Source organism: Suricata suricatta, chromosome 5, assembly GCF_006229205.1.
Source record: "Suricata suricatta isolate VVHF042 chromosome 5, meerkat_22Aug2017_6uvM2_HiC, whole genome shotgun sequence".
Taxonomy (NCBI): Eukaryota; Metazoa; Chordata; class Mammalia; order Carnivora; family Herpestidae; genus Suricata; species Suricata suricatta.
Window position 1 is genome coordinate 57,895,863 of NC_043704.1, and position 14,811 is coordinate 57,910,673.

The window sequence follows — 14,811 nt, forward strand, 5'->3', positions numbered from 1 at the left end:
ACAGCTAGAACCAATAGCCCCCCAAATCCTGTGGCTAAAACATTAGAGGGTTACTTCTTCCTTATGTAAGGTCTAATTGGCTGCAGATGCAGAGCAGGGCTCCTGTCTGCACATGCACTCAGGAACTCAGGCTCCCCCTCTCTGGTTTTGTCATCTCCTAGGCCTTGATTTCAGTGCTCAGTTTTCTTTATCAAGCTTTGTACTCCCTGGAAGTGACTCCTATCACCCACATTTTGTTGTCCATAACTTATCAAAAGCCATATCTAGTTGCAAGGCAAGGTAGAAAATGTTGTCTAGCTGTACCCCCCCAGATAACAGGATATGAGTGTAATAAATAATCTGTCCCCACTCTATTGCCTTTGCCCTTAGATGCCGAGATGCCCTCAGTTGTAGCATCTGAGAACGTATGAGATGGAGTATAATGTGATGGAAGGAAAACCCTTCTCTCGATGGACACAACTTGGTCCCTTGGGATAACAGATTCATTTCCCCCCACCTCTTATATTGAGTAAAATCCTTGAATGTGGGGGGCCACTAAACACAATGTATACTGTCATATTTTCAGTATTCAACATTGTTCAAGTCTTAACCTGCAGAAATAGATAGGATTGTTTTGACTTTCTCGAGAACTGACTCTTCCATAGTACTCTCTTCTAAAGTTTTTTTTTTTTTTCTAGAAAATACCTTTGCATATACGAATTCCTCCCTCTTTTTTCCAGGTCAGAATGTTTTACATAAAAGTCATAACTATCTCCTTGTTATGACAGATATGTAACTGTAGAAGATGTAAGATTATAAATAAAGCAAAATCAGGGGCGCCTGGGTGGCTCAGTCGGTTAAGCATCTGACTTCGACTCAGGTTATGATCTCGTTTGTGGGTTCAAGCCCTGCATCAGGCTCTGTGCTGACAGCTAGCTCAGAGCCTGGAGCCTGTTTCGGATTCTGTATCTCTCTCTCTGACCCTTCCCTGTTTGTACTATCCCTCTCTCTCAAAAATAAATTTAAAAAAACATAAAAAATTGAAAATAAATAAATAAAGCAAAATCAGCAAGATTATAGCTCATCATCTCTAGATGATTTCAAGCTGGCTACATAAGAATCAAGTTATGTACTTTGATAAAATATACCTGGTGGGATCTACTACTTTTGTTTGGTAAAAAAAAAAAATCCAGGATGACCTTGATGATTGGTCTGATTTGAGAATTATTGTGCAAGAAGTTGAGGTTGCCCTCATCTGTCTAAGTTCTGAGTTAGTACCTTTGGATTGGCTATCGCAGGAGACTTTCAGGCTCCTCATTCTGTGGGAGTTTAGGGTTTTGTCTCTGACACTTCTTCCTGGAGCTGGTCTGAGGACTCTCTTCCTTCTTTTATCTGGTTGAATTGCTGAATGGTTCCTTGTTCCCTTATCTATTAACGAAGCTTGTGAATTCTTTGATAGCTACATGATTAAAGGCATCTTTCCAGTTTCTTAAAAAAGAATAAAAGGCACTTTGTCATGCTGGCCTGTTTTTGAAAAATAAAATAGACTTCTCAGATTTGGAGTTCTCTTTATATGAGAGTACAAAGTAAAGAAGTGCAAGCAACTAACACACTGGAGGCAAGCTACAAACTTGGGGAGTTCTGGTGGCAGAATCTGAAAAAGAGCAAAATGACTGAGTTTGCAAGCATTCTGCTCCTTTCTCATCCAGTGCTATGCAAAGGCCCACACTGAGTCAAAGGATGTTGATGTTTAGTTGCCAGTAATCCAGAAATGGTGGAGTAGGGATGCACACAACCTTTACCCCCTAGTTCCAGGGGGAGAAGGAGTTGATCAGAGATGCCCTCACTTCTTTGATTCTCAGGCATGGAAATGATGGACAGGAAGTAATGGTTCTGGAGATTTCTTGTGTGATCAGAGGACACTGCTGCCTCTTCCTTTCTTTCAATCCCATCTCTTCTCTTTGTAACAGTGAGAAGAACATTGGACTCTAAGTCAAAAGACCTGAAAGCTTGTTCTGGCTCTGTGTTTAGTCAGCTTTGTGACCTTTAGGAGCTTACTCAACATCTCTGGGAACTTTCTCACATGTAAGATGAAGAGGGAGGAATCTGGGAATTGCTGGGATCCCTAGTAATTCTACTGTTGTTGTAAAGGCTGATTGTGACCTCCCCTTCAAGAAGGGGGCCAATACTGATTGGTTCTGAAAATCATGGACTGTCCTGTGGGGAAACATTGCTTGGGTGGTATTTTAGCACATGTTTAACGATGATAGTTTGGAAGAAATGGTTCTAGACTGACCTTGAGTATTCCATGGAAGCAAAGGTATGAGTGTCTTGACTTCCTCAACCAAAAAGCTAAATAGTTATATCATCAATAAATCAATATCAGAGATGATTGAGAATTTTCCTGATGACACAGCTTCTTACTCATGTTCCAGGGCACCTGGAAAAGGCAGTTGGGGGCAGTTCCTGTGATGCAAGGTGGTGAGATTGCTTCCAGAGTAGCAGTGACAGCTATGTGGTCATTTGTCTTCCTGCCCTTGAAAAGTGTTAAAACTCCAGGCTATGCCACCCCCCCCCCCACCAACTAAATGCTTTTCAAGGAGAACTGAGGAAATGTCTAGAAGCCCTCAGGTTTCTGATGCTGACTTAAAGGTGAACTGCACCCTGAATCCAGAGGCAGAATGGTACAGAGTGGGTTCTGACAGGAACCCGAAGTGGCAAAGGCCAAATTGCTGTGAATCATTTCAGTATTTAAAAATTATATTTTAGGAGTGCCTGGGGGGCTCTGTCAGTTGAGTGTCTGACTTCATTCAGCTCATATCATGATCTCACAGTTTGTGAGTTCGAGCCCCAGGTTGGGCTCTGTGCTGACAGACTGGAGCCTGTTTCAGATTCTGTGTCTCCCTCTCTCTCTGTTCCTCCCCACTCACACTCGCTCTCTTTCTCTTTCTCTTTCTCTCTCAAATAAAGATTAAAGAGTTTTTTAAAAATGTAAAAAATGATATGTTAATGTGGGTTGTACGCTGTTCAGTGGACACGAAGTTGATAAAGTTACTTAACCAACTGTTGACAATGGCTATGAATGGAGTGGGTCTGGGTTTCAGCCCATATTTGACAAGTTCTGCTGTGCTACCCAGAATGTATGATGCAGGGCTGTGAGCCAGTGAAAGCACAGGTGGATGGCTTAGTAACTGGTTGAATGAGATCAGAACAATTAATGAATGGATCAGTGTTGATTGAAATCCTTGTCATAGGATTTCTTCTTGACCTTGTCCTGTGTGTAACTTACATTACTGACTTGAGTGAGAACGTTGAATGGCGAACTGAAAACATGAGTCCACTTCAGTGAAGGGAAATTTAGCACAAGTAAATGCAAAGTCACTCACCTGGCATCAGGATATTAGCTGCCTAAGAAGAGCATAAAGGAGGCATCATGTAACAGCAGGATGTTAAACTCATTTACATCCTGTTATTTGGCTGTAAGCTCAGTCTGAATCAGTAGTGTGATATGCCTGCCCAAATGGCTAATGAGGTTCTGGATACCATGAACAGAACCTGAGCTCTGTTCTAGGAGAAGTATACTTGAGGGGGAGCAGGCTGTTTAGGGCCCTGGGCTGAAGAGCAGAAGCTGGCAGACTGACTGTGCATGTGGACATGCTGAAGGAATGGAGGGGATTCACCTTGGATTAGGAGAGAACATGAGGGTGGATAATTCTCTCATCAATCTGTAGCACTTTTCTATCGAAGAACACTTTCTCGACTTGGTCTAGGGGGCTCTAGAGTGCAGGACTAAAGCTAATGAGGACTAAATATACTGTAGCAGATTTCAACCCAACACATGGAATTGCCTGATCTACCTAAAGATTAAATACACTAGCTTAAGAGTTAGTGACTTTGCATCCCTGGGGTGTCCAAGCAAAAATGGATGAATACTTCACAGACAAGTTGTAGAAGGGAATTTAAGCAATATATGGATGGATGCTGTCTAATGTCTAACTTTGGCATTTAGTGTTCAATAGGTAGGGTTTAAGAGGTGCAGAGAAGCTTAGAGTTTTGGACAAAATCCACCTTTACATGGTTTCAGTTTACCGGACAATCCTTGAATGGTATCATTGGTTCATGAGCTGGGGCTGATCTAATTTTTAGAAGGTGGATTAAGATTTTTAGGAAGCCATTGTAAAGACACAGAAGTGAGTTCTGGAACGAAACTTTGGAAGCAGGAGTATGACTTTTGGTGCCCGGATTGATCTTCAGGGGTCGCCAGGCAGGTTGCTATGACTCCGCGTTCTTAACTTTAGAACAAGATTCAGCTCTTATTTATTCTTAGAAGCTGTGAATTACATGTTGTGCTTTGAACAGCCCCAGGGCAGAGATATAGTAAATTATGAAAACACTTGGCGGGACTGTGGTGTGTATTACCGAGGAGGAGTTCCTTCTGAGCTTGAATTCCTTTGTTGAACACATCTCTGTATGAATACAAATAATCATTAGAGAGACAGCTGGCTGCTGCTGTGCTTCACCGATTAAACACTCTTCACACATCCCTGTCTTTTCTTCCTGGGAATTTTGCCAGAAGGGCTGGGAGCAAGTGTTTGAGTAAGCAAGTGGGGGCTGCTATCTGCTTTGTAAGGCCCCATGGGATGTATTGATTCTCCTACATCTGTAACATCAGGGATGAACATGAGTCTAACAGACTGGGATAAATAGACTATGCAGGGCCAGCAATCCTGAGCTGTCTTTGTTGATAGGCAGGCCAATGAGATGAAAGAAGCAAGGCCATTTGCACTGTCAAGAGGAGAACGTTTCTGGGACTCCTGCCTGTTGAAGCTGTTGGGAGGAGCAAACATCAGAGAGAGGAAGACCTGGGAGGCCAAATGTGTCCTTTTCTGTTCTTACATTACTATACCTACACAGGAACTGACGTGGTTGCAATGTCACCTATGAGCCAGCGACCTCCTCATCTCTGTCTCCCGATCTACATTTCAGACCTGCGACACCAAATTCCTGCTTGACATCTTCATCTGAATATCACACGGGAAGCTGAAACACAACATGTTCAAAGACGTCATCACTATTCCTCTGAAATCCCTTCTGTCTTTGCACTTCCTTTACAAGGGAATGATATCGCCATCGACACTGTCATCCCAGAAAGAATTTTATTCATTCACTTGCTGATCTGAAAAAATAGTTATTTTACTCTTTACCAGATGATGTTAGCTTGATGTCAATGTAGTAGTTAAAAAAACAAAATCCCTGTCTTTAAGACAGTGCATTTTAGTGGGAAGAGATTGACTACAAGTGTGTTAAGAATAACAATTAACATCAAACAAAACAGGCACATTTATAAGAGAATTTCAAATAATAATAAGATCTTAAAGGAGCAGTGAATAAAGTGAGGGAGTTAGGGTTTGGGGTGTGGTCAGACTCTTCTCTGGCCAGAGTGGTCAGGAAGGAAGTTGAGGAGCTGACATTCCAGAGATGATTGAAAATCTGCTGCCACACAGAGACCTAGATAAAGGTTAAGTACATAGACGCCCATAAATATGTGTGTTTATGTGTGTACATACAGTGTAGAGGTGTGTGTGTATATGTATATGTAAATATATATAACATTGCATATATACATTTTATATATGTACATTCATATATACAGGGGTGTGTGTGTGTGTGTGTATTAAATTCTAATCCAAAATTACATAAAGGACTATATAAAATTTCAAAAGCCTTGTATAGGGTTAAGTAAACAAATTATCAAAACAAATGGGGAAAGATTAACTATCAGTGATTTGTATTTAAAGGTAAGAATAGCAAAACTTTACTGAATTAGTAGTAATATACCTACTAATAAATAATAGTAATATACCTACTAATAAAAAAGTTCTTTCTGAAAAGTCCTATTAGTATACCTAATAAATAGTAGTAATATGCCTGCTGATAAAAATGTTCTTTCTGAAAAGTTCTAGGAGACCAATCATTGATCTGTGCCCCTCAAGAGGAAGAGCTTTGCAGTTTTGTCAAGCACTTCACATCTACACATTTCTCAATAAATCACTGAATTGAGGGACCTCAGGAAAGCTAATGAACATGCTAATTTTAAGTTGAGCATGTTTAAAAATATAATTCTTACTAATACTATTAATGAGCTACAAGTAGATTTTAGTATTATGCAAGAATTAAAGTCTGTAAGCTATGAACTACATTTTTTTTCATTCAGTCAACACTATTGGGGACCTGATGTATCAGGTGCTGGACTAAATCCTGTGAAATATATGATCACTGATCAGATACAGAGCTTTCCTTTATGAAGCTCAGAATCCAGTGAAAGGGAGGAAGACTGTACATAAATGACTATATTTCAAATTAGAAAGACATGAGTCTCTTTTTAAGAGGCATGAGATTTTTAAAAACTTTTTTTTTATGTCTTTTATTTATTTTTGAGAGACAGAGAGAGACAGAGTGAGCAGGGGAGAGTCAGTGAGAGAGGGAGACACAGAATCTAAAGCAGGCTCCAGGCTCTGAGCTATCTGTCAGCACAGAGCCTGTTGCGGGGTTCAAACCCACAAACCGTGAGATCATGACCTGAGCCGAAGCCAGACGCCTAACTGACTGAGCCACTCAGGCGCCCCATGAGACATGAGATTTTTAAGGTGGCTCAGAGGAGAATGAAAATAATCCCCTCTGGAGGAGATGAGAAAAGACTTCAGGAGTGACATGGTTTTTGAGATGGTCTTTGAGGGGTTGGTAGAATCTCATGTGTGGAGGAGAAGGAGGAGGTTTCCAGGAGCTGTAACAGTGGGAAATGCCAAGAACGTACAGGGGTAGAGCCATTTAGGAATCTTCACACATATTCTGGTTCGCACTTCCTGCTAGGCACATGGTAAGACTGCACATGCCAGCCAATTTGAGGTGTGTCATGGCCACATGGCTTGTTGGTCACTGAAATATAATCAGAAAGGATGTGTATTACTTCCTGGCAGAAACAGCCCTGAAATCCTCTAATTCCCTATCCTATCAAATTGTTTCCCTATCCCATGAGCCACAGGGCTCAAATCAAGATAGAACTTCCATTAACCTGGCTCACTTAGTGTTTAAAATTGGAATCCTCTCACTTCTGACAGACTTGAACAAAAAATATTCAATTTGTGTGTGTAACTGAGCAACTGAAATATTGGGCTATTTTGTTACCATGGCATCAGCAAGCCCATCCTGACTAATACAAGGAACGTGTGCAGTTCAATCTGACAGAAGCTTTGGATACCTGAGAGGCAGTGGTGGGAGAGCAATGGCAGATAGAGTTATATAATACAGTTATATAAGCAAAATGTGAGAAGCCCTCTGCAAGGTTAATATTCTCAATATAGAAAGATCTTGTAGAGATCAACAATAAATCCCTTAGACAATAGATAAGAACAAAAAATAGGTACAGATGTTGATAAATATAGTAAGCATATAAAAAGTTAAACATTGGTAATTAAATAAATTCACATATAATGAGAAATATTACTTGCCTTCAAATTTGGCAAAAATATTAAATATAACAGTATTTCCCATGTGCTTTCCGATGAGAATGCACACTTTAAAGATATATGGGCGATAGCAAGGCAACATGCATGAATGGCCCTAAATTTACTTTAATCAAGTAATACCTCTTTAGGAAATTTTACTGTGCAGTTTTTACTAATTAAGTTTCTTCTGTTTGAAAGTTACTGAGACAAACCAGAGATAGCGTGTCAAACAAGGATATTTATTGGAAGGATACTGGGTGAATCTGAAGACACAAGGAATGGTTAAAAGACCAGGCTTTGGGAAGAAAGGAGCCAGAACAGCTTTGGGGACCTCGTCTGTGGGATGAGAACACTGCTGGTCATGTGCCTTGTCTAGGAATAACACTCAAGTTTCCGTGTCTCTCAGGTTAAAATTCCAAATTCCAAAAATAAATAAATCAGCTTGGGTCTGGTATACAACACTGCACCAATTAGTTATGGTCAGAAGGGCAGGATTCCGCAGCTTAAGTATAAATATAGGAGACACCTGTGGGTGAAGCAGAGAAGAGATGTGTCCTAAGGGAGTAATGAGAAAGGGGAAGAAAGATTTGTAGGATGCTCACCCTAGGATTATTTATAGCTGCAGAGAAGGAAAACCCTCAATGTCTAGTAGGAAGGGAATGTTTCTGTCAGTTATGATGAACTCTTATTAAGCTGGTTAAAATAATGTTCATGAAGAATCGACGATGAGAGAAAAGTGTAGATGATATAATAATCAAGTGAAGCAATTCTTAGGAAGTGTTCAAAATACCACAAAAACATCAAATTGAGGTTTAATGTGAGTGGTGGTAAAGACTATATAAAGTTAACACTTTGATTGTAGTATTTTTTTGATTTGTGGAAATTCCCTACAGGGGTCATGTGTGACTTATAATCAGCAAATGAAACTGTCTTAAAGATGACCCTTAATAGAGATAGTATTTTACAGTGTCAAAACTCCAGAGTTAAGACACTCTGTATTTGTATTTTGCTTTTGCCACTTACTAACTGAGCAATCTTGGTCACATGGATTGACCTCTTTTAGCCTGAGTTTTTTCTGAAAAACGGAGAAATAGTAATTCTTACTGCCTAGGGCATTGTGAGCATTAAGCGCATGTAAAACACTTAGCCTGCTGCTGTGTCTCACGTCTGACGAAAGGTAACTGTTTTAATACCTGGAGAGCACAGATAAGGCACAACTAATGCTGACCACAGGAGCAGAAGGGTGTGACGTTAAAACTGGGTCTTGTTTCATTCATATTTCTTGAAGTACAGTTCTACTGTGAATTGGATTTTTTAAAAATAAAGTGGGAAACCAGTCAGATCCATTAATATAAACATTTCGATAATGTATGGATCTTCTTTATGTTAAAATGAACCACGTGGCTTCTGAGCTATGTGCACACGGGAAGGTCCATAGGTCTAATGCAACTAAAACGTGTGGTTGTCCCTGTGTCTTGGCCGTGGACCTCTGCAGTGGGACAAGCTAGACAAGCATCCCTAAAAAGTCAAAACAGTGAAGCCCAGCCTCTGGTGCAGGCAAGCCGTTCATAGCCTTTCCTACACTTGCTTGGCCTGGGGATTGGCCTAGAGGTTGCACAGGCAGAATGTACTAGGCATGGACATAAGAGGTAGGTAATGAGGCTGTGAGCTGGTGGGGGGGTCCCATCCTCAGTCCTATTTCCACTTTCATGCTGCCTTTCTTCCGTCCATATCTGTATCTAGATATGAGAACAGGGTTCAGAATTTGAAGCTTTAAATAGGCAAATAGTTCTCATATATTTTCCACGTAAGCCTTACTAGTTCATTGTAAGTTTTTTTGAGCCTCAAGGTACTTCAGATTATTTGTGGATAATGGGAAAAGCAGAGCCATATTAATAATTTAGAGGCCATAAGCATGGAAAAGAGTAACAGTGCCCAGCTGCTATTTATTTTTGAAAAAACCCTAAGCTTTGAAAAATTAAATTTCAAAGTAACACAAAAATCATGGACACTGAAGTTAAAAGGACTTTCATACTTTTTGCATTTTCTTTAAAAAAACCACTTTATTGAGATATGATCGACATACAAAAAGCTGTATATAACGTATACAACTTGTTGGATTTGGAGCTACGTATACATTTGTGAAACCACCACCATAATCTATGCTATCAACATTCATCACCTCCAAAATATTTCTCCACCCTCTTTATTATTATTTTCATGTGTGAATAAAACACTTAACATTACATGCATGTTCAGCAAATTTTTATGGATACAACAAAGTGCTGTGAACTGTGGGCGCTGTGCTATACAGTGGATGTCTAGGATGTATTCCTCTTGCACAACTCCAGCTTTGTATGTAGGCTTTGACTCATACCTCCCTGTTTCCATCTCCCTCTACGCCATTGGCAGCCACCATTCCATTCTCTGCTTCTATGAATTTGACTATGTTAGATTCTGCACAGGAGTGGCGTTATGTATCATTTGTTCCTCTGTGTCTGACTTATTTCACTTAGCATGATGTCCTCTATGTTCACCCTCATTGTCACAAATAGAGGAATTTTCTTCTTTTTAAGGCTGAATGGTATTCCATTGTGTATATAGGCCACATTTTAAAAATCTGTATCCATTCATAAATTGGTAGACATTTAAATTGCTTTCATTCTTGGTTATTATTAATAATGCTGCAAAGAACATGGGAGTACCAATATTTCTTTGAGAAACTGATTTCAGTTCTTTTGGGAATATAACCAGAAGTAGGATTGCTAGGTCATATGGTAATTCTATTTTTAATTTTTTGAGAAAACATCATACTGTTTTCTATAATGGCTATACCAGTTTACATTCTCACCAGCACTGCACCAGGGTTCCCTTTACTCCATGTGCTTGAGAGCACTTACCTTTTTTTCTTTTAATAATAACCATTCTAGGGATGCCTGGCTGGCTCAGTGTAACTCTTGATCTCAAGGTTATAAGTTCAGGTCCCATGGTGGGTGCAGAGATTACTAACAAGTAAATAAACTTTAAAAGAAATAATAGCCATTGTAATGGATGTGAGGTGGTATCTTACTGTACTTTTGATTTGCATGTTTCTGATGATTAGTGGTATTGTGTGTTTTTCTTCATACACCTGTTGGTAATTTGTACATTTTTTTGAGCAATGTCTATTCAGGTTCTTTGCACATTTTTAAATGACAGTGTTTGTGTTTTTTGCCATTGAGTTGTAGGAATTCATTATATATTCGGAATGTTAACTCTTTGTTGGATGTGGTTTGCAAATCTTTTCTCCAATTCCATAGGTGGTCATTTCATTTTGCTGATTGTTCCCTTTGATACAAAAACTTTATGTTTGATGTAGTCACACGTATTTATTTTTCCTTCTGCTGCCTATGCAGTGTCCTAGCCCAGAAATCACTGCCAAGACCAATGTCAAGAAGATTTTTCTCTAAATTTTCTTCTAGGAGTTTAACAATTTCACATCTTACATTTAGGTCTTTAATACATTTTGAACCGATTTTATTGGATGGTGTAAATTAAGTGTACAATTTCTTTTGCTTGTGGAAATACAGTTTCCCAACACCAGTTATTAAGGAGACTCTTCTTTCCCCATTGTGTGCTCTTGTTGACTGTCAGAGATTAGTTGACCATGCACATATGGGTATGTTCCTGGGGTCTCTGTTCTGTTCCATTGATGTAGGTATTTATTTTTAAGCCAATATCATACTACTTTAATTACTTTGTAATACACTTTGAAATTAAGAAGTTGCCTCCAGCTTTGTTCTTCTTTTTCAAGATTGCTTTGACTATTTGGGATGTTTTCTGATTCTGTAGAAGTTTGAAGATTATTTTTTCTATTTCTGTGAAAAAAAAATGCCATTGGAACTTGGATAGGGGATTGCACTGAGTTTGTGGATCACTTTTGGTAGTGTGGAATCTTAAAATTAATTCTTCCAATGTTCGTGTCCCAAGAACATGGGACATCTTTTCATTTAGTTGTGTCTTTTTCAGTGTCTTACAGATTTCACTTTATAATCTTTCACTTCCTTGATTAAATTTATTCCTTAGTATTTTATCATTTTTGATGCTATTGTATATTATATTGCTTTAATTTTTCTGTTAATTCATTAGTGTGAAAATATTATTCATTCATATTGATATTGTGTCCTAAAAATTCACTGACTTTGTTTATTCTAACAGTTTTTGAGTAGAGTCTTCAAGGTTTTTAAAAAATATATGAGATCATGGTTTCTGCCAACAGAGACAGTTATTTAATTTCTTCCCTTCTGATTTGGATCCCTTTTTTTTCTTTTTCTTACTAATTAGCACTTCAAGTACTATGTTGAAATAAGTGGTGAGAGTGGGCACTCTATTTTCTTTTTCTTTTCTTTTTTTTGTTGTTATTTACATCAACATGTGCTGTATTTATTACTGTTGCTTTCAGTGAATTACCATATAGATTTTTAAAATTTTTTTAATTTATAGTTTATTGTCAAGTTGGTTTCCATATAACACCCAGTGCTCTTCCCCACAAGTGCCCTCCTCCATGTCCATCACCCTCCTTCTCCATTACCCCTCCCCCTTCAGCCCTTAGTTTGTTTCAGTATTTAAGAGTCTCTCATGATTTGCCTCCCTCCCTCTCCCTCACTCTTTTTCCCCCTTCCCCTCCCCCATGGTCTTCTGTTAAGTTTCTTCTATTAGACCTATGAGTAAAAACATATGGTATCTGTCCTTCTCTGCCTGACTTATTTCACTTAGCATGAAAGCTAAGGTCCATCTCTTGAGGTCCATCCATGTTGCTACAAAGGGCCAGATTTCATTCTTTCTCATCGCCATGTAGTATTCCATTGTATATATAAACCACATCTTCTTGATCCATTCATCAGTTGATGGACATTTAGGCTCTTTCCATAATTTTGCTATTGTTGAAAATGCTGCTATGAACATTGGGGTACACTGCATCCCTTGGGTAAATCCCTATCAATGCTATTCCTGGGTCATAGGGGAGTTCTGTTGTTAATTTTTTGAGGAACCTCCACACTGTTTTCCAGAGCGTCTGAACCAGTTTATACTCCCACCAACAGTGTAGGAGGGTGGGCACTCTTATTTCTAATCTTAGAGAAAAGCTTCTACCTTTTACCATTGAGTATGATGTTAGCTGTGGGCTTGTCATCTATGACCCTTATTATGCTGATGTTTCTTCAACGACTAATTTTTTTGGACAGTTTTTATCACAGATGGATACTAACTTATCAACTTTTTTGTATCTCTTGAGATTATCATGTTATTTTTAATCCTTAATTCTGTGAATATGATGTATCACATTGATTTATGTCTGTTGAACCATTTTTACATTTTATTTTTTTCTCCATTTTCCATTTTAGTGATAAGTCCCACATGGCCATGGTGTATAATTCCCTTAATGTGCTGTTGAATTTGGTTTGCTAATATTTCCTAAGGATTTTTATATCTATGTTTATCAGGGATATTATCTTATAGTTTTGCTTTCCATGATGTCTTTGTCTGGCTTTTATGCTGTCGATACCTTTGTTTTTTTCAAATGGCTAGAGAAGGATTGGTGTTTATTCTTTAAATGTTTGGTAGAATATGCCTGTGAAGCCATCTGCTCTTGGAATTTTGTTTTTTGGGAGGATTTTTAACAACTTTTAGTACTCCTAGTAAAGAAGTTCTAGTAGTGACAAATTCCCTTGGTTTTTATTTATTTCAGAAAGTCTATTTCCCCTTCATTTTTTACAGGATAGTTTTGCTGGATATAGTATTGGTGGCTAGTAGTTTTTTCTTTGACACTTCGAATATGTCATCCTACTCTTTCCTCATCTGCAAAGTTTCTTCAGAGCAATTCGCTGATTATCTTCTGGGTTCTCATCTGATATAAGTTGCTTGCATTTTGCTTCTTTCAAAATTTTTTCTTTATCTTTGAATTTGACAATTTAATTATAATATGTGTAGATATGGACCTCTTTAAGTCCAACCTATTTGATGTCTTATGAGCTTCATGAATATGGCTGTCTTTTGTCCTCCTTAGACTTTGGAAGTTTGCACCCATTATTTGTTTATTTTTTATTTATTTATTTTTTACCCATTATTTGTTTAAAGAAGCTTTTTACCTACCCTTTGTCTTTCACTTCTCCTTCTGAAATTCCCATAATGCACAGTTTCTCATAAATCTTATAGTTTTATTTACTTTTTTCATTCTTTTTTCTTCTCTCTCTCTATGCTATCAAATTACCTGGTCTTTTGATTCACTGATTCTTCTACTTGATTGAGTTTAGTTTTGAAGTTCTCTAATAAATTTTTCAGTTCAGTCATTGTATTATTTAGCTCCAGAATTTCTGTTTGATGTATTCTTATGGTTTTTCTTTGTTGAACTTTTCATTTGCTCATGTAATGTTTTCCTGATATCATTTCTCCTTTTGTTTTCTCTGGTAGTTTACTGAGCTTGTTTAAGATGATTATTTTGAATTAATGGTCAGGCAGTTTGTAGACCTTCATTTCTTTAGGGTCAGTTACTTGTACTCTGTTTTGCTCCTTTGGTGGTGTCATGTTTTCCTGATTCTTTGTCATCTTTGTAACCTTGTGTTGGTGACTGTGCATTTGAAGAAGCAGTCACTTTTTCCCCAGACAGGCCTGATTTGTGGGGTCCACTGCTGGCCCAGATCCTGGGATTCATAGATGGATGGACCTGGTGACAGAGTCCATAAGTAGGCTTGCTCTTTCTTCTCCCAAAGTAGAAATTGTGGGCCAATGGAATCTCTCTCAGCTCTGCACTGTACCAGGTTGAAAATGCAGTGATGCAGGTAAATGATATTGTTCTTACCTTTTCAATGAATCTTTTCTTGTTTCTGAAGTCCATCAGGGTACTGTTACCTTGCTTGAGTTCTAGAACTCAAATAAATTATTTTGTCTGTGAATGGTTGTGACATCAGTGTTTGTATAGAGGGTGACAGCTGGAACCTCCTGTTCTGCTATCTTCTCATATTTTCTGACTTTGTCTTTCCACCCCACTTTCTTCTTGTTTTTTATTTTATGTTTTCAAATACATGCTAAGTGGGCCCAGTGGACTATTCAGTATATATCTGGAAGAGAGCTGATTTTGTCTGGACGCTCACCTTTTCTCATTCTAATACTCTTCAAATCATAATTGTGGTCATAACCTTAGAAATCATCTTGCTTAAATCTTTTCATTTTGGAAATCTGGAAAGAGATCCAGAGATACTAAGTGGTTTGCTCAGGGCCTTATAGTCAGCAATAGAACTAGGTCTTGGGAGGAGGGGGAGCGGGGAACACCTGAGTGGCTCAGTTGGTTGAA

The 14,811-nt window shown here is 38.5% G+C and overlaps 1 long non-coding RNA gene across 1 annotated transcript; it reads right to left on the minus strand.

Moving 5' to 3' along the window:
• Window positions 1–4,338: 4,338 nt before the first annotated feature.
• On the minus strand, window positions 4,339–14,352 carry LOC115291540. The gene is made up of 4 exons (XR_003908514.1): window positions 14,320–14,352; window positions 6,794–6,915; window positions 4,890–5,019; window positions 4,339–4,445 (listed from the first exon to the last, which is right to left on the minus strand). It is a non-coding gene; the product is annotated as an uncharacterized LOC115291540 (long non-coding RNA).
• Between the last annotated feature and the right edge of the window lie 459 nt (window positions 14,353–14,811).